Genomic DNA, 24,664 nt, shown 5'->3' on the forward strand with positions numbered 1-24,664 from the left:
AAGTACTTAGGTATTAAAGCATTTATGGCTGAAGAGAAAATGTCCCCAAAGTCAGTTTCCCTAAATATAGCAAATGTTACATTTATCCTTGCCCATTGATTTCTTTTTGGGGTCAGAAAGGATGGAAGGAGATTTACTTCACTACCCAAGATATTGTTCTTGGATTTGTGCCTGTCCATCTAAAAAGCTTTGGGCAAATCATTATTTGCTATCACAACTCCACAAGATCTGCAGCATTGTCAAATTATGCAAATGATTTTAAACAGGAAAAGGAGATAGGCTTGCCATTTAATGGTAGCTAACACTTACTGAAAACATACAATGTGCCAGGTGCTATGGTAAGGGCTTCATAAGTATTATCTTATTTAGTCATTAACCACTTGAGGGATCCCATACTGTTAGAATTATTATCTTATTCTATAGATGGAAAAACAAAAACCAGAGAAATTAGGCACTTCTTACTGTCAGATAACACAGTAAGAGACAGCACTGGGGGCTGGAATCTAGGTTGGCTATCTGTCGATGCCCTCGAGGGCAATGCAAACCACTTCTACAAGTTGATCCAATTCAGCCTGTATAGATCAAAATGATTTGCTTATTTGACTTGATTAGCCCCCATCAAGGAAATGCCTTACTTTATGTAAAAATATACGTATACCAACAGAGATATATTAATAACTTAAATGATGGTGATTTGTAATACTTAAAGAAAAATCTCCACTTGACAAATTAATCCTAAAACCTAGGGCTCTTAACTTGAGGTCCAGGTCCATCCATGTTGCTGCAAAAGGCATTATTTCATTCTTTTTAATGACTGAGTAATATTCCATTGTATATATGTGCCACATCTTCTTTAGCACAGAAAACTCTGTTCAGTATTATGTAACAACCTAAATGGGAAAATAATTTGAAAAAGAATAGATACATTTATATGTATAACTGAATCACTTTGCTGTACACCTGAAACTAACACAATATTGTTAATCAATATTGTGTTAAAAATATAAAATAAAAATATATATAAAATAAAAAGTTAAAAAAAAACTTGCGGTCTAGAGATAGTATTTACAAGTTTTGTGAACTCCAAAAGTGACATGCAAAATTATGGGCCCATAGCTTTTTCGCATTCTAAGAGGTTTAGAATTCCACAACAGTAAATAGCCTCTGGTCAGGTCAACTGGGAAATTCAGAGAAGCGGGGAGAAGAAGGGTGAGAACTGTGAAGGATAGAGGGTCCTAGAAGCTGCACTGAGTGACCTCCATGAGGAGGTCAAACAACAGCTGGCCACAGCTTCCTTGTAGAGGATGTGGAGATGTTACAATAGCTCACATTTGATGAGTGCTTACCGAATTCCAGGCACTAAGAATTTTACATTTTTTTGTCATGATTCACCTGAGGAGTCAGATGCCAGAGCCTTCACCTCATATCCACTTTGCAATACTGTCTCATGCTGAGAAGTTGGTTGTGGGTGATGTGAAAGGGGTGGGGGGACTGATTTATTAGCTGATAATTAGCACACAGTTACCAACATCAGCATCCTTTGGCCTGCTCATTGCTTTTCCCTTTCCAGGAAGAGAGAGACATGTGTTCCTGGCATAGGTTTGTGAGATTTATTGCCAAATGCCAGCTAAGGGGCTGGCTGGGCTTATGGGAGGGCTGGAACTTACAAGGGGAGCATGGCAGCACAGGGAGGTGATAAGTGGGATCTGTTAAGGAAAATGTGGGAATGGATAGGTGGAAATAGGTCAGTTAGAGGATTTAACTTCAATGAAAACAAAGGGTGAAACAAGTCTGTTCCAAAGAAACACTGTAGATTTAAATATGAAAGTGTATGGAGATCCTGATAAATGAGGCTGATTGAAGATTTAAAGGAGGACAGAATCAGATGGTGCTGAGAACGGAGTGAAGTTGGGGCAGGAGGTGGGGGAGTGTCGAAGTTCAGAGCAGAGTAGTGGAAATATTCTTGCTGGGACACTGGGGAGACTTTCTTGCTGCATATTAACCACATTGCTCCCACCAATGGGCAGTTCTTGCCACTTCTAAAGTGACAATGTGAGAGGCCAGGAAGCTTTCTACCTGGCTGCAGGGGATTCACCAACAATAGAAAACACCTTATATTTAAGCTGTTGCCCTGATTCCTGCAGCCAGCTAGGGGCTGTTGTTACCTCTTGTGAGTCGCTGTGTTACATAAACATCATCGTAACCTGCCCAAGGTCACACAGCCAGTATGTGGTAGTGATGCTGGGATTTGAGCTGAGATCTATCTGTCTCCAAAATTCACATTCTGCCCAGGACATAGCACTTCAAAAGAGGCCCAGGTGCTATCAAATGTCAGAAGAGTAAATAGAAATATGCAGTGCTGTTTTCATCAAAATAGAATCATTATTGACCAATATTGATTAGTCATTCAGAATCTGAGCAATACCTCTTCAAGCCCCTGGGAGCTTAATAGGAGGAAGCTTGGGCTAAGCTTCCCTACATACATATCTCATTTTGAATGTTTCTTGACTATTTCTTACAAATTTCATTACACTACTTCCTTCTTCTTATTTTTGTCATCAGTTGTATTATTAAACACAAGATCTCTTTATATAGGGACATTTTAGTGCTATAGATTTTTGATTATACAAGTACCACACAGAAAATCCTAAAGTAGCTATTATGGAACAGGCATCTTTTTTATTTTCGGTACAAATATTAAGATAAATATAAAATAGGAAAAATCAAATTCCTTCCCTAGAGAAGTCTGCTCCATAGGGTTCCACAAAGAGTTCTTGCATGGACAGTGGTCCAGAAAGCCTTGGAATAGTTTTTCTGACCAATTTTAAAGATTTATTGGGCTTCCCTGGTGGCGCAGTGGTTGAGAGTCTGCCTGCCGATGCAGGGGACACGGGTTCGTGCCCCGGTCTGTGAAGATCCCACATGCCGCGGAGTGGCTAGGCCCATGAGCCATGGCCACTGAGCCTGCGCATCCGGAGCCTGTGCTCCGCAACGGGAGAGGCCACAACAGTGAGAGGCTCGCGTACCGCAAAATAAATAAATAAATAAATAAATAAAAATAAAAAGATTTATTAACTTTGCACTGTAGGTAGAGATTTACACAAAAGATGACACACAATGTTTATTCTGTCACTTACACTTCCTTTATTTCCTTCATTTCAAAAATATATTAGCAAAACCCACATTTATTAGCATATCAAGCAATATTAAATAATGGAGAAACAAAAACAAATCATCTGTAACCCCACCACCCTACTCTGACCACATTTAGCAGGTTACTATAGTGGCTTCTCTCTTCTTTGTCTGGACCATTTTTTTTTTCTGATTTGGTTATAGTAACATTAGATATTTAATTCTTTTTAAAATTCTTTATTTATTTATTTTTATTTTTGGCTACATTGTGTCTTCATTGCTTCTTGTGTGCTTTTTCTAGTTGTGGCAGGCAGGGGCTACTCTTCCTTGTGGTGCGTGGGCTTCTCATTGTGGTGGCTTCTCTTGTTGCAGAGCACAGGCTATAGGCACACAGGCTTCAGTAGTTGTGGCACGTGGGCTCAGTAGTTGTGGTGCACAGGCTTAGTTGCTATGCAGCACATGGGATCTTCCCGGACCAGGCCTCGAACCCATATCCCCTGCATTGGCTGGCACATTCTTTACCACTGTGCCACCAGGAGAGTCCTAGATATTTAATTTTATATTTCGCTTTTATTTGTTAATATTATAGTCTAAGTATCCTTTACACATTACTATATAATCTGCAAAAATCATTATTTAAATACTATAAAAATACTATATCAATTGAGTGTATCATAATTACTTATTGAATCTTCCACTTGATATCAGGTTATTTATATTTTTATACTATAAATAGTGCTATGAATATCTTTATCTATACGGATTACTTTTTCTTCTTTTAGTTTAATTTCTTTAGAGTATGATCCTAGAAATTGAAATATAGGGTTAAAAGGAAATCTACTTCTATACCTCTTGATATAATAGGGACATATTGGGTGTTACAAAAAAAATTGCGGTGAATAAAAGCTCATGGGGACTAGAATAAATTGCCTGGAAGTGTGATATAACAGAGAGAAGAAATGCACTTGATAATAGGAATACAGGATGTTCAATGCTGTGTTGTACATAAAGGCTGAATTGTACTGTACTGTCTTCTGCAATATGTTAAAGTTATAAATACTGCAAAAGGATTAAAGTCTTACATAAGAATCCTAACAGATACATAATACTAAATTGCTTTCCTAAAGTGTTCTACCAATATAAAATACTCCAGAAATGAGTATGATGATGACACTGTTTCAGCACCTTCACAAAAATTACAGAGTATACGTTTTTAAACCTTTGATAATTTAATGAGAAATACTTCATTCTCATTTGCATTGACTTTATAGGTCCACTGAGCATTAAATTATACATGGTCTGTGGAATACATGTTAATTGGCATTCTGCCATGGGTTTTCTGTAGGTGCATTCCTCTTAGAATCTGCTTCTGCCCAGATTCCCCCCAAATTAAAGACCCCATATTTCTACCTCTGAAGGGTTTTACTGTTGTCCATGATGATGTTTACATTTCATTTAAATTGTCACCCCCTCACAGCATGGCTCTTCTCTCTGGTGTTTTATGTTTTGCAAACCACTGTGTAACACTTGTGATGCTCTATAAATAATAAATAATAAAAGTCCTGTAGTCCTCTGCCAGCAGCCTTTGATCAAGGAAAGCTTTCAACTGACTTCACATGAGCAGACATAAAGTAGAAAAAGAAGGAACTTTCTTGATGGTTCGGCTGTTTATCAGCAGTGATCAACCATGTTGCTGACAGGGAGACACCAGAAACACAACCTACACCAGCTCCCAAAGAAATTCTGTTTCCTGGAGGAAGGTCAGTGCAGAGCTCTGCACATCCAGGACTGCTGCTGTGAGATCTCACTCGAGTGGGTTACAGAGTGGGAAGGTTCGGTACCCCTTAGTCTTTCCTCTTTATCAGGAGACCTCATAAGTGTGGATGCCCCTCATCTCAGCTACCATGGACAGAGAGGGAGCTGGAATAGTTTTGGTTTTGATTTCAACTTTTCCACTATCAGGTTTGAGTAAGAACCTGCAACTTCCCCATCAGGAAATTAGTCAGTTCACCTACTTTTCAAACAAGATCAAAAGCATAAAACTTTAATCCATTGTTTTCACCATTTTAAAAAGAAAACAATCTCAGTTCAGTGTCATGGCCAGTTGTTAGCAGAATCAGGAAAAAAGAGGATGTAGTAGAGAAAGGAGAAGAGAGCACAATGTGGAAGAAATAGAAAGGGAGATAGAAAAGTAGGGGAAGGACACAGTAGACATAACAGAGAACAAAAGAATATTGCTGAAAAGAGGAAAAAGAGAAAGAGACCCTGGGAAGAAAGTGGATACAGAACAGGATCTGGTAAGGGGAGAGAAACTCAGGAACTTTGTAGATATATATGTTGCCATGTCCATCTATCTAAAGTAGTAGCAATTTCATTTCATCTACTACCATTCTGAATATTTGTGTTTTTTTAATGTACTTTGAAAAGTTTTTTATATAGAACATTTTAAATGTACATAGAAAGAATAATATAATTAAATTCATGAAACTGTGATCCAGCCCCAACAATTACCAATATATGGCCCAAACTGGGTCCATCTCTTTCCTCACTCACCATTCCACTCCTACATTATTTTCTTGCAAACTCTAGACATCATCGGTTTCAAATATTTCAGTATGAATTTCTAAGACATAATGTATTTTAAAAAATATAACCACAATACTATTATCACATCTAAAATATAATACTAATTTCTAATAATACCAAAACACCAGCACTGAAATTTCTAATCATCTTATAAATGTCCATGCTTATATTTTTTAAGTTTTTAAGTTGTTTCTTGAATATGTATCCAAATAAGATCCTTAGATATTGGTGATCTGTCTTTTAAGTCTCTTTTAACCTATGCATTCTCCTTCTAGTTCTTTATTTTTCTTGCAATTCATTGTCAAAGAAACCATTCATTTGTTGTTAGAATTTCCTACATTTTGGATTTTGCTCATTCATTCCCATCATGTTGTTTAATATGCTTCTCTCTCCTTTGTATTACTTAAATTGATAGTTGGATACAGAGATTTGATCAAATTCAGATTTGATTTTTGGCATGGCTGTTTCATAGATTGTGCCTTGTTCTCCCACTTGGAAACATATTGTGTGTGATGGTCTCCATTTTGAGGTTGTTAACAGACATTAATGATCAATGTCTAGATCCATTAATTAAGTAGAGGTTGAAAATAGTAATAAAATTTCATGATCCCTCTTTTTTATGAGCTGAAAACTTCTACAAAGAGGAACTATTTCATCAACTTTTTATTCATGTGGTGAATTAGTTCTAGTGGAAATGATAGGATAAGTGTTTTATTCTTTACCTAATTTGCCAGATTTCAAAATAATGATTTGGTCCACTACCATCTCCCAACAGTGATCAATGGGAATTTTTTTAAAAAATAACTTTGTGAACTCGTGATTTAACCATAAATCCGTTGACAAGCTCCAATAATTTATAGTTCTTATCCTTATTGACGCTCAAATTGTCTCAAGTTTACCCAGTAGGAGTCTAAGTTTCCTCCTCAATCCTTTTGACATGACTCTGTAGTCTTTAATAGTTTTCTTGATCTACTAATGACAAAATGTTCCAAGCTCATGTGGTACATTTTCTGCCCCAAACCTGGAATCAGTTAGTTCTCCAAGAAGCCCTGGTTTTCTTGTAGTGGAAAATGGTATTTTTAATACCACAATCTGGGAGTCAGGAATATTATTGCTACAGAGAAATCATTGTTTCCAGGCCTTTTGAGTAAATAGAGTTATGAAACAAAAATTATATATATGTGCAAGTTAAAATAAATCATGGATTTAAACTTACACTTCTGATTAAATTGAGGATCATAGAGATTTTACATAATTTCTTATAGCTTACATTTATATCTCCTTCTTCTACGCAAAGAATTTCAATTCTTGAAAACACTGGGAATGAGAAAGGTAGAATAGTATGTAAGTACTCATTTGTTTTATCCTACACTACACAGACACCAATCTCAGGATAGCAATACCAACACTAGCACCAAAAATACAATCATTGTAAATACTTTAGTTGTTTTTTCAGCAAATATTATCCTTAGGTTATATCCCACTAGGAAATACATGCAAATAATGGTGCTTCAAGGTCACTTGGAATAGTTCTTCTCTGTGTGGTTATACTATCAACTCAGTACATATTTAACTCTTGAGATTGATTTTTTAATTTAATCTTGTTTCATAATTATGCAAAATATATTATATATGTATTCCAAAGTCAAATCTATAATACAAACAAATGGGTCTAGCTTTTTTCCCTGTCTCTTCTACTCTATTCCTTTTCCCTCTATAGACAACCTCCTTTTTATAGTTTATCCTTTCCTTTCTTTTTTTTTTAAACAAAGTATATCCATATTCCTTCCTGCATCAGATTAAGTATTCTATATAAGTATTTCCTGTGTTTTTCTTTTTCTCCACAAAACCATATATTCTGCAACATATTTCACAGTAGTTTATCAGTTTTTCTAATTCCTTTACAGCTGCATATAAATTCATTAGGTGGATATACCATAGTTGTTTGTCCAGTTCCGCCTTGATCGATATTAATACTGTTTCTGTCTTCCCCTATTAATAATCATTCTGCAGTGACTAGTCATGGTCCTACATCTTTTCATATTTTTGCCAGTATATCTTTGGGATGAAATTTCTAGAAATTTGGCTGCTGGGCTAAAGGGTAAGTGAATTATTTATTTTGCTTGGTATAGAAAAATGTCCTACCATAGGGTTTGTTTAATCTTCTATTTCTACTACAGTGTATGAAAGTATCTATTTCCTCACAGCCTTGCCAAAATATTATGTTGTCTAGCTTTTCTATATTAACCAACCTAATAGGTGATAAATGGTATCTCAGCACAGTTTTAATTTGTGTGTATATTATGATGGGTGAGGTTGATTACCTTACATCTAGTTAAGAGAAACTTGCATATCTTTGCTAATGAAGCTGGAGGAACAAGGCTCTCTGACTTCAGACTATACTACAAAGCTACAGTAATCAAGATAATATGGTACTGGCACAAAAAAAGAAATATAGATCAATGGAACAGGATAGAAAGCCCAGAGATAAACCCATGCACATATGGTCACCTTATCTTTGACAAAGGAGGCAAGAATATACAATGGAGAAAAGACAGCCACTTCAATAAATGGTGCTGGGAAAACTGGACACCTACATGTAAAAGAATGAAATTAGAACATTCCCTAACACCATACACAAAAATAAACTCAAAATGGATTAAAGACCTAAATGTAAGGTCAGACACTATAAATCTCTTAGAGGAAAACATAGGCAGAACATTCTATGACATAAATCACAGCAAGATCCTTTTTGACCCACCTCCTAGAGAAATGGAAATAAAAACAAAAATAAACAAATGGGACCTAATGAAACTTAAAAGCTTTTCCACAGGAAAGGAAACCATAAACAAGAAAAAAAGACAATCCTCAGAATAGGAGAAAATATTTGCAAATGAAGCAACTGACAAAGGATTAATCTCCAAACTATACAAGCAGCTCATGCAGCTCAATATCAGAAAACAAACAACGCAATCCAAAAATGGGCAGAAGACCTAAATAGACATTTCTCTAAAGGACATACAGTTTGGCAACAAACACATGAAAATATGCTCAACATCACTAATCATTAGAGAAATGAAAATCAAATCCACAATACGGTATCACCTCACACCAGTCAGAATGGCCATCATCAAAAAATCTGGAAACAATAAATGCTGGAGAGGGTGTGGAGGAAAGGGAACCCTCCTGCACTGTTGGTGGGAATGTAAATTGATACAACCACTGTGGAGAACAGTATGGAGGTTCCTTAAAAAAACTAAAAACAGAACTACCATATAACACAGACATTCCACTACTGGGCATATACCCTGAGAAAACCATAATTCCAAAAGCTATATGTGCCACTGTGTTCATTGCAGCACCATTTACAATAGCCAGGACATGGAGGCAACCTAAATGTCCATTGACAGATGAATGGATAAAGAAGATGTGGCACATATATACAATGGAATATTACTCAGACATAGAAAGGAACAAAATTGAGTTAATTGTAATGAGGTGGATGGACCTAGAGTCTGTCACACAGAGTGAAGTAAGTCAGAAAGAGAAAAACAAATACCTTATGCTAATACACATATATGGAATCTAAATAAACGGTACTGATGAACCTAGTGGCAGGGCAGGAATAAATATGCAGATGTAGAGAACGGACTTGAGGACACAGTGGGGGAAGGGGAAGCTGAGATGAAGTGAGAGAGTAGCTTTGACATATATACACTACCAAATGTAATGGATGGCTAGTGGGAAACTGCCGCATAGCACAGGGAGATCAGCTCAATGCTTTGTGACGACTTAGAGAGGTGAGATAGGGAGGGTGAGAGGGAGACTCAAGAGGTAAGTTATATGGGATGTATGTATACATATAGCTGATTCACTTTGTTGTACAGCAGAAACTAATACAACATTGTAAAGAAATTATACTCCAATAAAGATGTAAAAAATAAATAAAAATAATAAATGATGCTGGATTAAGAAAAAAACCAAACTATTTCTCTACCCTATTTTTTTATCTTCTCTTTTTATTTTTAGAATTTTTTTATATTAAAAAAATGTAATCCTTTCTTTGTGATATAAAATTAAAAATATTTCCCCCAATTTGTTGTCTTGTTCCTTCATTTACGGTTTTTGTTTTCCATGCTAAATTTTTATGTAATTAAATTTATTTCTCTCCTCTCTTACTGCTACTGGATTTTGAATTATGGTATAAATGTTTTCCCTATTTCTGGGTTATAAAGGAATTCATTCATGTTTGTGTCAAATACTTTTATGGATTCTATTTTGTTAACTTAAATTTCAGGTCCTTTTGAACTTTCTCCTTTTTAATGATATGAAAGATGGATGCAAATTTACCTTTTTTCATATATTTATATATGTCCAATTATCTCAGCATTTTAATTACATGTCTATTTTGTCCTCTTTTTCTTAAGTATATTTTTGGTATTTAGGAGTGTTTGCATTTTTGCTCAAATGGTTATTTTTACACTAATATTTTTACTCACCATCTTAAGCCCTCTTTTTTTGATTATTGTCTAGTGATTCCCCACCATAAATATATTGAAATCGAGTTAAAACCCTTCTTTTCCTTCCCGTTTTTCTTTCCTAACATCTGATTTGAAATAATATCTTTTTATTCTTAAATTAACAACTGTAAGCCAATCAGCAACTTCAAATGCTCTCCCCATTCACCTTCCCTGCTGTTTTTGATAGTTGTTCTTTACCTATGTTGTTTCTTCTAGCACCTCTGTCTACTTTTACAGGTGAATTTAGAGAGACTCAAAAGTGGTGCTGCTCCTACAGACATCTTCCCAGGATTCTCCTCTGCTTATTCTTTTTTGACTAATTTAATTTTTTACTTCTTTAAATTAGTAGTTCTCAAAGGAATAAGTTTTGAAAAGTTATGGAGATATTTTGGCTATCACAGTTATTAAGAAGTCCTAAAGGCATTTCGTGGACTGAGGCTAGTGGTACTAGACAGTCTGTAAGGCATAGTACAGTCCTATACAACAAGGAATTATCCCATTTTCCATTTTTGACCCATGTCCATGGCTTTTGAATGCCCTTTTCAATATTCATGTAAGGAAAACCATTGATGATTTTCCAAGCCTAGAATCTAACTCTGTATTATGTATAAATTCAAAATATGTTTTTGCAGATTCATTTCAATATATGCTGAATTTCCAGGAATACAACTACCATGTAACCTGAAAGAAGACTATACTTTGTTTTATTTGGACCTGTACCAAGAGTTTTTCATCATTTGAGAAAATTGTCACTGACAACAACATCACTCACACTATTTGAGTAACCAATGCAAAAAACTTGTGTCAAAGTACATTTGTAGCTGTGGCATTCACAGCAATTCTTCATGCAAATGCAACTGACTACCTCATTTTGTTTTCTAGTGTAGTCATTTCCCCACATTTACATATTTAAATGTGTATTATTTTATAATAAATTTGTTTAATTGTATACTTTTATTTCTCCTCAGTTCTTTTTAAACTAGAGAACATTATTGATTTTTTTAAAATTATGGGTGAAATTTCATTTCAGTAAATATTATAACATATGTGTTTCAACCTATTGCAGGCAATAAGTATCATAGTGTTGAGAACTAGGGATCTGGATGGTCCTGAAAACCAAAGAATAAGGAAGGAGGTTGTATCTTTGGGCCACAGCAGCAACATCCACAGAGGTGATGACCCAGATGTAAGAACCTCACAAAACCCTGAGGGGATGTTTCCTGTCCATAGTCTTGGCAGAAGCAGAGCCCTTTAAAGAGCAATGCTCATGGGGAAGCTTGTTCTCAACCTATCATCTGTGGAAGAGTGAAGAAAATTTAAATAATGACACAGAAAATATTAAGGAACAATTGTGAACTAGGTAAACATCAATTACACACCAGCTGGATAATGAGATTGTATATTGGTCAACTTATGTGATCTAAGTCATATCTTTATTTAAGGAATGCCATAAACCAGACTTCACTCACCCAATGAGGCTAATGGTCTTTATCAAGCACCTGGTTTTACATGGCACTGTGTTGGGTACTGCACAAGAAAAATGAAATGGACAATATTACATTTGCACTGGCTTTCAAGCAGCCACATTTCTACAAGGTTAAATGTGACAGTATTTAGCTAATAAAATGGCTGCTTCTTGCTCTGTAATTCTAGACTTCATGAGAGTAAGTCTTAGCAACACAAAGTTAACCTAATTTGAACTCCTCTGGTTGGGATTCCAGGCTGATGTTGCTCTGTGTCAGTCATTATCTCTGGGTCACAGACAAAAAAAGTATTCAGCCAGTCCAGTGAGATAAAGGCAAGATTCAATTGAGTAAGAAAAATGCTGTAAGGTTCTAGTCACAAGTGGCTATATTAGTAGATTGTGATGTTATTTGTAAGTAGAGACACCAGTGATGGATTATCAGTTTGTATTTACTGTGTGATCCACTTGGTAGATCCCAAAGGGCAGCCCATTTTCAAAAGGATTTTGCCCTTGGTAGCAGCACAGTCCATTCACTTTATGATCTCCTCCTAGTTTTCTGACAGCTAAAATTTATATAACACAAACTCCTTGAAATACATGTCTAACTCACTTTCAGAAAACAGCTTCCAATACTTTAGTGGTTTGCAATGGAATAGTCCTCCATTTGGAGTATGATGTGTTTTTAGTTATAATATGTGGAATATCATGATATTGGTTTGCATATATATGTATATATACATTGGGTTATATATATATATACATATTCAGAAAAATTAGCTTCCTCCAGGAAGGAGCTGATACTTATTTCTGTATCTCTAACACTGAGTATTGTAGACATTCACTAAATGTTTGTAGAACTGAATAGAACAAAGAATTAATTTGCAAGCTGAAGAAGATACATAAAGTCTATAGAAAACATCTAGCAATGTGGGCAGAGATGGTATCTTGAGCCAATTATCCATTTAACAAATATCTATTCAAGACTGTCTTGTATCTTGGTTAATTCATTTTTCTGTAGCTGCCAAAATGTACTCTAACTAATACAGATTTATATGTCAAACATTATGGTCACATGCATTATTTATTTCAACCATCACAATTACTCTAAGATGAGCAATTTATATGTTATCCTCAAATTGTTTGGAAAGAGTAAGAGATTTACCTAAGTTGCTAGTGACTGGGAGAGCTTGGATAAATCCAGTTTCCCTGATTCCTTTCCTGGGAAATACAAATGCTACCTTCCTCTTCTACCCTTTCTGGGACCAAGATCCCTTATGTTTTCAACTCTGCATCCAGATTTCTGGCTTATCCAGACATCTCATTCTGCTGCCAGTGCCCACTCTCTGAAGAGAAGCACTTGGAGAAGCTCTAGAGAGTTGCATCTGCTTCTTTGCAACACAAACTAAAGGGTCTGGTTAAAAATAGGTCTTTTTAAAATCCAGAGGTCTGAGCACATACGAGGAGCCAAACTTAAGGGGGAAGATCAGTGAAGCAGCCATAATCACCGGAGTCTGTAGGGGAAAGGAATCTACAAACACTACACCAGACACATTATAAAGGGCATCCCATTTTGTCCTCAGCTCAAACCCATGAAGAGGGTATTAAAGCTGCCATATTACAAATGAGAAAACCAATGGATTAAGATCCTTGCTAAAGATCACAGAATTTGACCCCGGGTTTTGCTCCATTTCAGTGTGCTGCCTGCTGTTCTGTATCATAAATAATGAGAAGGGCTACTTCTAGACATAGTCAAAGTCTTCTTTCCTTACTCTTTTATTGCTTTCTTTTTATTCAATTTTAATTTTTAATATATTTATCTTTTTTGAATTATCTATGAATTTGTCAAGGGGAAGTGACCCAATAAAATATTTAATAGAATTGGAAATAATGCTGATAAAAGAATATTTTACTTCTCCCTTCCAACACTTCCTGGGTTATAATATCATCTCTAGGCATAGTAACTGTGAAAGGCCCTAAATCTGCACAGAGGTCTTATTTTTAGGGCCTGCTCCCATCCCACCCTCCAACTTCTTGATTTAGAATACCTCTGCCATTGTCTTGGCATCTTTCTTATCTATAACATTCTGATAAGGACTAAGCCTCTCCTCATATATACAATTTAGGTAACCCGACTGTTACAAAGAAGAATCCAGAAAGTCTACAACTTAATTTGGTGGAGCTGTGAAGCATAATTATCAAAAAATAAAGGTAACTTCCCAAAAAGAAAGGTTTTAAAAACCTTTTATATTTCATTTATGAGTAAAGGAAAACAGTGGAAAGATAGGAAGTGTAGTGGTGGTAACTGAGAGACCAGCCCAGTCCAAGATCTGCAAGATCTGTGATTAGATGGCAAACAGTGTGTGGGAAACTAAATCAGGACTAAATCTGAGGTCCCGGGGGGCCTCAGAAGGGACTTTATTGGTTATTCAGTGTATAACATTTGAGTGTGCACAGCAGTTTCTGTCAACTTTAGTGTCCATCTAAAGAGCTCATTAAGATTTCAGACCCCCTGAGTCTCCCTGCTTCGGGTCTACTTACTCCCTGAGAGGTTTCTCTTCAGTTGATTTGCCCTAACATGTCTGCTTTCAAAGGTCATGGCTTTATGGTCTCAGTATGACTACTAGATATGAATATAATATCCAACTAACCTGATACCACATGAAATTCAACTCAAAGTTGCCAAGTGTTTCTAGCCTTTTATAATTACCTTACCTTCAATAACAAATGTAGTAAATGGCTAAATCTCACATAGAAGGGGAGAACTAGTATCTGCCTATCACTCCACCTGATATTGACAGGGTTGTTTTTCTTGAGGTGCCTGGATTTCAATTAGTCACCTCTCAGGCTGATTTCTTGTTTCCCTTTAATTCATCATCTCACTCACATCTCACTTCTATGAAAATTTTCTCTTACTTGCTTACTGTGACCCAAATGTGGACCAAAGTCCTTTTCATTGATTTCCCTAAATACCACTATTACAAGGCAGATGTGCACCGGAGAAACTTGGGGAATTACAAGACAACATCTTTATCAGGCTATAGTGTTCTTAACTATCTAGAGGGTAGCCTTTCTCAGTGGACCATGCCTGTAACCAGTGCAGTGCCAAGCTATATTGGAGACTGAGGCAAAAGGGAAATAATCAATAATACTGATCCTGTCTTTATTAAATTTTTGATATTTTGTTCACCATAGACTGTTCTGCATTAATTTTGATTTTTTTAAATTGCATTAAATATTATTTACCTTGATTACTGACTTTTTTGGTAATCCTTCTAATTTTGTATCAGAGGAAAATGTCTTACTTTCTTCATCCTCATCCTGGTCCATCATCCCAGCTCTTCATTGTTTTCTTAGACTAGCATTCGTAAACTTTACAGTATATTGAAGTCACATGGAAAGCTGCATCGGAAATGTCAGGGGACCATTCGGTAGGTCTAAAGTGGGCCTTAGGGATCTGAATTTTTAATAATTATTGCTATGAGTAGAAATATATTCTCCAAAAACTTATGTTGAAGTCCTATCTCCTGCTACCTGTGAATGTGATCATACTTGGAAATAGGGTCTTTGCAGATGTAATTAAGGACAAGGTAATACTGGAGTAAGGTGGGCCTTTAATCCAATATTACTGGTATCCTTACAAGTGGAGATGAGACACAGAGATAAACACACATACTGAGAAGAACACCACTGACGCATAGAGATGAAGGCCATGTGGCTGTGGAAGCAGAGATTGGAATTATGCAGCTGCCAGCCAAGGAACGCCAACAATTCCTGGCAACCACAAGAAGTTAGAAGAGAGTATGGCCCCTGTGACACCTTGATATCAGACTTCTAGCCTCCAGACTGTGAGAAAATAAATTATTGTTTTAAGACACTCAGTTTGTGGTACGGTGTTATGGCAGCCTTAGGAAGCTAATAAAATCACCTACCTCCCTCAGTAATTCCGATGTGAATGGTCCATAGGATAGCGTCTGATCTTACTCAAAAATTTTGTCAGTCCATCTGTGGAAATTTAAGATTCTCCTTGTTTTATTAATTAAACAGAGAGATTTAATGTTCCTTGTCTTATTTCTATAGCTATCAGAGCATAACCCAGAACCTATTTTTCTCAACAAAATTGATTTAGGAAGGTCTGTATATTGGCTGGGTTGAGATTTGAACATGGGTCCTCCAGTATCTTTAGCTTGTTTTCTTTCTGCTATGCCAGGCTGTATCACTTTCCCTAGTCTATTCAAGAGACCTCCTTAAAAGCATACCAAATGGATTTGTCCTTTTTAAAAATAACTTTCATAATCTATTCATAGCTTTCTGTAGTTTCCTTTGTTAAACTGCCATGAGGTAAGGAAATTATTCTTTTAATAACTTTTAAAACATTTTATGTTGCATTATGAATCTGTTTCTCTGTTTCTATTGATGACTTCATTGGAATAAAAACAGTCAAGGATTATGATCTCTCAAAGCACACAAACATAATTTTATAGTCCCAGAGATTGTGACTGCTACAAAATTGCTCATATTAACCACACAATTAAACCTTTTTCTTTTACAAAATTTCTAGGACATGAGGCATTTGCAGGGGTTAATTGGTATCATGTACGTATATGTCTTTCACCTGAAAATCTATATAAATTAGGATGCAGAACATTGGATAAGGCAGAAGTTAAGGCATATCGATACAGGGAAGTGGGTTGAAGGAATAATTAGTCAGCAACACCAGTTCCACCTCCACATTCACCTGTCAGAAATCAGGGAAGACTTACAGGCTGCAATAAATTCAAGTCCCCTGAGCCCAGCACACCTTATGAATTCAGATTCATAGAGGGGTCAGAAAGCTGGGCTCCTGCTTTCTCAACCTTCCATGAAACACCATGAAAAGGTTATGCAACATTCTCTTTCCTACTCTACAGGAATGAAGAAGAAAAATAAAATTAATTTCAGGGAGCTTTGTCTTTAATCTCAAACCATTCATTCATCCAAAAAATCATCACTACAGTTCAGGAACTGTGATGAGAATATAAAGATGAGAACATAAAGTCCCTTCTCTCATGTTTCTAAATAACCACATCCATAAGAGAATTGATATGCACTGTAGCAAAGGTATAAGAAAAATGTAATGGGAAATAGCTTATAGGGAGGCATCAAAGAAGGCTTCACAAACAGGGTCACTTTTTAGTGGAAACCTGAAAATGAGTAAGACTCTAAAGGATTCAGAAGTTGAGGGTTGAGAAGAAATCAAGGCACTTTAAAGCAAGGGTGTCCTTTAAAAATTTCTATGATGACGAAAATGTTCTGTATCTGCACTATCCCATACATGTGGCTATTGGGCACTTAAAAATGTGCATAGTGTGACCAAGGAACTGCATGTTTCATTTTATCAATATTAACTAGTTTATAATTAAATTTAAATCATTAGCGGCTACCTCACTGGACAGCATAGCTTTAGATAAAAGAAACAGTTTGTTCAAAAGAACAGAAATCTAAAAGCATGGTTTCCTGTCACAAAGTAGCAAGTGTTTAAGGGGATAAGGTATGGGATTTTGATAGGAATGGTGGAAAGCAGGAGGTGATAGGGCTAGAGATGTTGGTTGGGCTTGAATTACACATGGTCTTATATACCAGTAATATATCAGAGACATTGAACTTGATCTTTCAGGTCGTTAGTGCCATAGAAACATTTTGAATGAGTGCTATGGTATGATTTCATTTTAGATAATTACACTGGCTTTGGTTGGCTTTTATAAGTATTTAGCACAGTGTTTAGTATTTGGAGTCGTATTAATTACATAGTTTAAGGTAAGGGGGTCAGGGCCCACTTGGGTTGTGGGCATTTCTCACTTCCCAGTTACAGCCCTGGGATTTCAAAAAGGAGAATACTGAAGTTTATAAGTAATATTTTGGCTGCTTGATATTTCTCCCAACTTTCTTTCAGGTTCTTAAACAATCATAGTATACGGCAAAAACTTCATTCAACTGTTTTCCTAGGATATAAGCTCATTAAGCACATGATAGGCACAGATTTCTGAATACAGTGAACTGATCTCCTATTGGTTTCATCTCTAACCCTTAGGTAGCCCCTGGCACCAAGGTACTCATGATGTCTTAATAGTGAATACGGTTGGTTTTGTGGGTTATGAAAAGAATGCTTTAGATTAATGACCATTCTTTTCCCTTCCAAAATCAGTCTCTTACTTTTCTTGGACATATTTTCTAGCTCTGTTTTTAAAAGAAAAAGTCATGGATATGAAATGAAGTAACAACATTGTTTGGAATAAATTTGTCATTTATAAAAGCTTTATAGCAGTGCCCAAGGCAGAGACTCCAGAAACAGACTGCTCTAAACTGATTCAGACCCCAGGGTGCCATTTCCCAGTGGTATGCACATTGCTAGGTTACATAAACATTCTGTGTCCTAGCTTTCAGAGATGGAAATAATTGTACTTAAATCATTGTTCCAAGAATTACAGGAGTTATATGAAGAATAACTCAGTTCCTGGTTAATGGTAAGTACTTAATACATGTTAACCACTGCTATTATAAACCCAAGCTTTCTTTGGTCCCCTCTCTGATCATGGCCTCCAAGGATTCTAAGAGAAATTCTGGTTTTGTATTACAATAAAAAAAGTTAATTTGGACCATCCTCTCCTTCATTACAGACAAAGAACATGAGTGTAAAGTACATTAACACCTCAGATTAGATTTAAAGGAAAATCCTCTTGACACTGATGATTTTTACATTTAAAAATTACTTTCTGAGAAACAGCATGGTCACTACTTCCTACAATGAACTTTAAACATGAAATGAAATTTCACAGGTCAGAATCTGCTGGAATCAGGCACCATATGATCTTCTGGATTTTTCTTTAGGAACCAACTGGAGCTAGAGACAGGCTGCAAATGGCAAGAAAGGCCTACATCAGAATTGGGCTCCTCCTCTACTACGGGTTGAATTTGACAAATCACGTAACAAACAAGTAGAGCAAACTTAACATTTTTTACAAATTCATTAGAAAGTAAAATCAGTGAACTGATAACTGATTTGATGTGTTTTGAAAGTAAGGGAGATGAAAGAGTTGAAATTGAAACTGAACTTCCTGCCTCGGCAACTATATGATGTCATTCACAGAGATAAAATTGTTTTTTATTCATTCAACAAAGAGTTAACAAGTGCCCACTCAATTCCTGGCACTCTTCTAATGAAAATAAAACAGCAGTGAGTGTTTCAAAGACCTCACTCTCATTAAGCTTGCATTCAAGATGGGAAAACAGATCATAAATGAGTTCAGTTTGTGACATATTGAGTTAAAGGTACCCATTAAATCTCAAAGTGGAAATGTCCAGATGGCAACCTGTTACATGGTTAAAGTTAGAAGAGAGCTCTAGGTTGTAGACAGAGATCAGGAGCCATTAGGACATAAAGGGCTGTTGAGATGATGGGAGAAAATGAGATCCCCAGAGACAGACTATAAGGATAGAACCTTGAGAAACACCAAATGTAAAGAAAGAAATCTTGTAAGGAAACAAAAGAGGAAGCCAAAGAAATGGATGCAAAGTCAGGAATGCAGGATACCATGGAGACGCAGTGAATAGAGGGTTTTAGAAGAAGGGACCAGGCAATGGCATTGAATGTGCCAAGAAGTCAAGGACTGGGAGGCCTTCACTGAATGCAACATCAGGAGAGAGTGGGCTCACCTAGCTCATAAGGGAGGAAGCCAGGTTTAATTGGGAGGAGGGATGGTTGGGAAGTGAGTTGGAGGAAACCATACATGTAGACATCTCTCTCAGAAAATAGGATTTTGAAGAGGAGAAAGCATAGTGAAGGTTAGATACATGAGAACATTTAAATGTTCTGAGGAGAACAAGTGAGAAGAGAGAGAAATTACAGACAGGACAGAAGGGAAATAGTTGATGGGCAGAGATTCAGAGGAATAAGAGTAAGGGATGAGCCCTGAACATGGAAAAGAAACACCTTCACTGTAAGAGATCAGAAGGAGGAAGGATGTGGGTTTTGTGTATAGTAGGGAATGAGCGAAGACAAACCTGTAGAGGTAGGAAGAGGACCTTATACTCTGTATTCTGTTGTACTTTATCTTATAGGAGATGTAGATCCTTTAAGGCTTTAAGCAAGGAAATGCATGGTCAGGTTTGTCTTTCACTTATATTAATCTGGCAGCAGAGTCAAGAATGCATCTGAGGGGAACAAGGCTTAAAATAAGCAGACCAGTTTGGAAGACTCTGGAATAATCTGACAGTTGCAAAGATCCTGAGTCCATGTGGTCATAAAAAAGGATGGAAAAGAGGGTTCAGATCACATTCAAAGTTAAGCTGGTCAATGTTAATGATTGGTTAGGTGTGGTAAATGAAAGAGAAGGAAATCAAAAATGATCCTCAGATGACTGGCAAGTTCACGAGAGAGTCATTAACTGATGACAGAGAAGACATGAGGAGAAAGTTTAGGGAGAGGATGTTAACTGTGGGAATGACCAGTGATGTGTGTATAAATTATCCGGTGGAGATGTCCAGCAGACAGTTGGATATGTAAATCTGAGGCTGAGGAACTGGGCTAGAGGCATATTCACCTATAGTAATACTCATATTTATTTACACTTGACTGCATGCAGGTACTTTACTTACACTACTTTATTCTCACATCAACTCTGTAAGACAGATATTGTAATTCCCACTTTATACAGAAAGTAGCTTTTCTTTAATCACTGAGGTAATGAGTGGTAGGATCTGTGAGAAGGCCTGTGAGAAGGCATCAGTGCCTATGTGCTAAATGAAGCCACAGACAAAGCTGCACTAGCCCAAGGATAGTGTGTAGGAACAAGAAGGGGGTAAGCATTCCTAAGTGAATAATATATTTTAAAGAATGAGCAAAAGAAGAGACTAAGCCAGCAACAAAGGAAGATTGTCTATTCACTGGAATATGGCAGAAAATTTCATACCCTCTCTACGCTTGCTACACAACCATCCTATCTCAATGTTCTAATGTACAGGCATTCTGTACATATCCAAACTGTACATATCCTTGGTTGCAGCAAAAGTAAATTTTACACATTAATTAAAATTTGGCCACACAACTTTGAAGGCCTTGGAAGACCATTTGATAACTATGGCTAGTCTCTGCCTGGTTTTCCACCTTAGAATTGGCATCTGGCCTCATTTAGTTGTGGCACATTGCCAGGCTTCAAATTCTAGGTGCAAACTTCCATCCCAAGACTGCTCCACTGGACATAGAATTTCATTTGGCTGGACACTCTTTCCCTCCAATTCAAGCCCCCTAAGAGTTCTCTCACTCTGCACAGAGTCTTATGTTCTGCACAAGGTCTACTCTCTTACTGAGCAGCTACAGCCTCAAGGAAGAGCTCAGTCCTTCTTTCTAGTGATTTTCTCAGTCAATGCATTAGTCTTTCTTGTAATTAGAAAGGTTATTGCTGTTATTTCTTATGCTGCGTAAGAATCTTCACTGCCATCCCTAAATTATAATCAGTTTTCTAAAAGAGCGCTATAAGGAGTTCCCTGCTGCTGCTGCCTCGCAAGAAAACTGCAGGGAATATGAATGAGTTTAAGCTTTGATAAATTTCTTTGGCAAAGTAGGGCCTCATGCTAAGTGACAGCTCAAAAATTGCTGGGAATGTTTCAGAATTCCAGTTTGGTCCTACCTGAGTGTGGTCATAGTGGGGGTGATTGATAGTCTGGCCTGAGAAGCAGCTTAGCACTGTCTCATAAAATGTGCTGGAAAGACCATCTAACTATGTTAAACCCCGTGACTTTGTGTTCTGTGGAGCTGGAATGGCCTCATAAATCAGACATGCCTGGTTTCAATAGCTCCAATCAAAGGGAAAAAGAAAGAAAAAGACACTATATTTGTGTAAGGCTGTCCTACAAGGGTCTTAGAATAGTAAGAGTGTCTTTTTGAAATGTTTACACTCATATGCACACACTCCCAACACATAAAATCAAAGACAGGGCTATTTTCTTTCCTTTTTTTTTTTTTTGTCTGATCAAGATGAACTTTCTATTTCAATGCAATCTCTCTCCTCCATTCTGTTGTGATTGAGCACAGAAAAAAGGTAACTTTTTCTTCTTCTCATTACCCCACAAGCTGAGCACAGTGGCCTTCATGGGGTGGGTAATCAAGCCAGTAAGGCAGCACCCTTGACAAAGATCCTGAAAGGTATATGGTGTAATCACCCGGCTGGGGCTGGGCCGCAGCTGGATGATTCTGCCTGGTCGACCTGTGTGAAACTGCAGGCAGCCATCATTTAAATTGGGTTTGTCTGATTGGCAAGTTGAAAATCCTTTAGGACAAGACGGAATTTATGACAAGATAGGTATTTGATTATAGTTCATAATTTCACTTTATTGGTCCATCAAATGCAGCGCCACTAATGTAGACATATTTAACTTAGGAAAACTTTGAAGATCCTCTCTCCTCTTTTTATTGATGTCAATTTAAACTAATAAAGTGAGAAAGATTGAAAAATTGGACATGACTGAGCCTTCCACTCTAGACACTCCCTACCTGTTCTCCTCTGAGCATTCAAATGACCACCCATGAGTCCCTCAGAAATCCATTTTTGAACTCTTAAATCTCAGCCTATCTGTCACTCTTACCTGAATATAAAACATCTAAGAAGTTTACATTTTCTTTTGCTGTGGTCTGTTTTTATTTGTATTATATCAATGTACATATTATTTTCAAGAGAAATTGTGTAGCAGATTGTATTAAGGGGCAAATAGATATATATAAAGTGTATATGCATATGTGTGTATATGTGTATGTATATATATATAGTCAACACATATGCACTTACAGAAAAATACATTTAACTTAAAAAGACAGTACAGCTTACTGATACTGTTTGTTCTGCAGCTGTAATTTTAGAATGGCAATGTCATCTAGAATTAGCTGATTGGAGAGTGTTTAGGTTACATCTAAATTATATGAAAATAGTCAATCAATTCTGAAAGAAAAGAAAAATATATATATATATATTCAGCTAGCTATCTTTGTTGTGTAGAACAAAAAAAGTTTGATTACATTTTCACATTTCAATTGACTGTGCAATATCTTATAGTAATTTAAAATAAAAATTAACTCTACTGTGGTTCAAGACTCTATAAACCTGTCTAAGGAGAATACCAGTCCCCTGTGGACCCACACAAAGGGGCTGGCGACACACTATGTAATAGTTACCCACCTTGTTGACACATCCCTCTGAGAAGTTTATCTCCCAAAAAGACTGAAAGAAACAAATGATGGATTTTTTTTTAGAATGCTTAAAGCAGACATATTTCCCCACATGGAGGGGAAAAATCAGGTTGAACAACATTTTTAAAATGCTAAATTATATCTGTTTCTTTGTTTATTTAATAATTATTTATTGAGCTCCTACTATATGCTAGGCACTATAGAGAGCACAGACAAGACAATGCCTCTGCCTTCATGGAGCCACACTAGCAAACTCTGTGTATAACTAGTTGTAAACTAAATGGAAATATACAGTAGGCTGTGAGACCCCCAGAAACTCAAACTATGATTGAGCAATATAACAAGTCCTTGAAAGACTCAATGTCAAAGAACACTGGTGTGAACCATAAGTGTTAAGATAAGGTCAGAGAAAGCTCAGGTTGGTGGGAAATGGAACAGTGAGGAAGGCCTCATTGGGAGATGTGGCTTGATCTGGACTTTGAAGAGTGGGCATCAGTTGGACAGAGAAGAGAGGGAAGGTCATTTAAGACAAGAAGGAAACAGCAAGGACAGTGAGTGGGGAATGAACATTGGAGGACAGGAAGGAAATGAGGTAGCTGAAATGGAGGGTGAATTATTAGATGAGGGTAGATGAGCAAGACGGTACCTAAAAAAGAGAGGCCTTAGGGCTGTGTTCACACATGTGGACTTACCTGGTCATTGGCAATGGGGAACCACTGAGTTTTAATCACAAATGGAGTCTTTATATATATACTCTATATTTTTCCCTGCTTTGTGAAAACTACAGTTTTTTTTTTTATTTCTAAGTAATGACTTGAGACTAAAGTAGAGAAAGCATTAAAAAGTTAAATCAACCATACTTACTTTGGTATGAAAAATGTAAGAAGGAAAAAGTCTGAAAACAATGGCTAAATTGACATGGATTTTAATGAAATTCTCTCTCCCATGTGTTCATTAATATATGTTTTTATAAATAGGTGGGTACAATTCAACCAGAGAATAGCTATGAGCTTCTATAGAAATACCATAGAGTGCAATCTGATTAAATTTCCACCCACCACAACTCCCCACTCTTCTAATAATGAATTCTGGGCTCCTCTATACTGGTGTTTCTTAGTACAAAAAGAAAACAGAAATGAAATACTAGAGCTTGAACAGAAAAGAATTGAACTTCCTGAAATTAGTCTAGGTAAGTCCAAGAAGGTGAGTTAAAGCACTTTATTTTATTATCAAGACTGACAATGTGATTTGTTTTAGAGTGAGTATCTTGGAGGGGAGGCAGGTTCCTGATGGCTAGAAAAATATTTACGTTTTTACTAATTCATTGTTATGTTTTCTCATTTAATTCTGATATTTTGCATGAGCTATTTGGCTTAAACAATAAAAGTTTCATTAAACTCAACTTGGTAGAATTGTGCCATATTGCTTTACCTGTTGGTTGATAATAATGATATTAACATTAATAATAGCTACCTTTGGCTTTCCCTGGTGGCGCGGTGGTTGAGAGTCCGCCTGCCAATGCAGGGGACACGGGTTCGTGCCCCAGTCTGGGAAGATCCCACATGCCGCGGAGCGACTGCGCCCATGAGCCATGGCTGCTAAGCCTGCGCGTCCAGAGCCTGTGCTCTGCAACAGGAGAGGCCACAACAGTGAGAGGTCCACGTACCGCAAAAATAATAATAATGATAATAGCTACCTTTTATTGAAACTTTACCAAATTCCAGCTGCTCCAAGCACTTTATATGC

The sequence above is a fragment of the Delphinapterus leucas genome, chromosome 7 (genome assembly GCF_059928025.1).
Source record: "Delphinapterus leucas isolate spDelLeu-1000000601 "Yukka" chromosome 7, BTC_Dleu_Yukka2, whole genome shotgun sequence".
Lineage (NCBI taxonomy): Eukaryota > Metazoa > Chordata > Mammalia > Artiodactyla > Monodontidae > Delphinapterus > Delphinapterus leucas.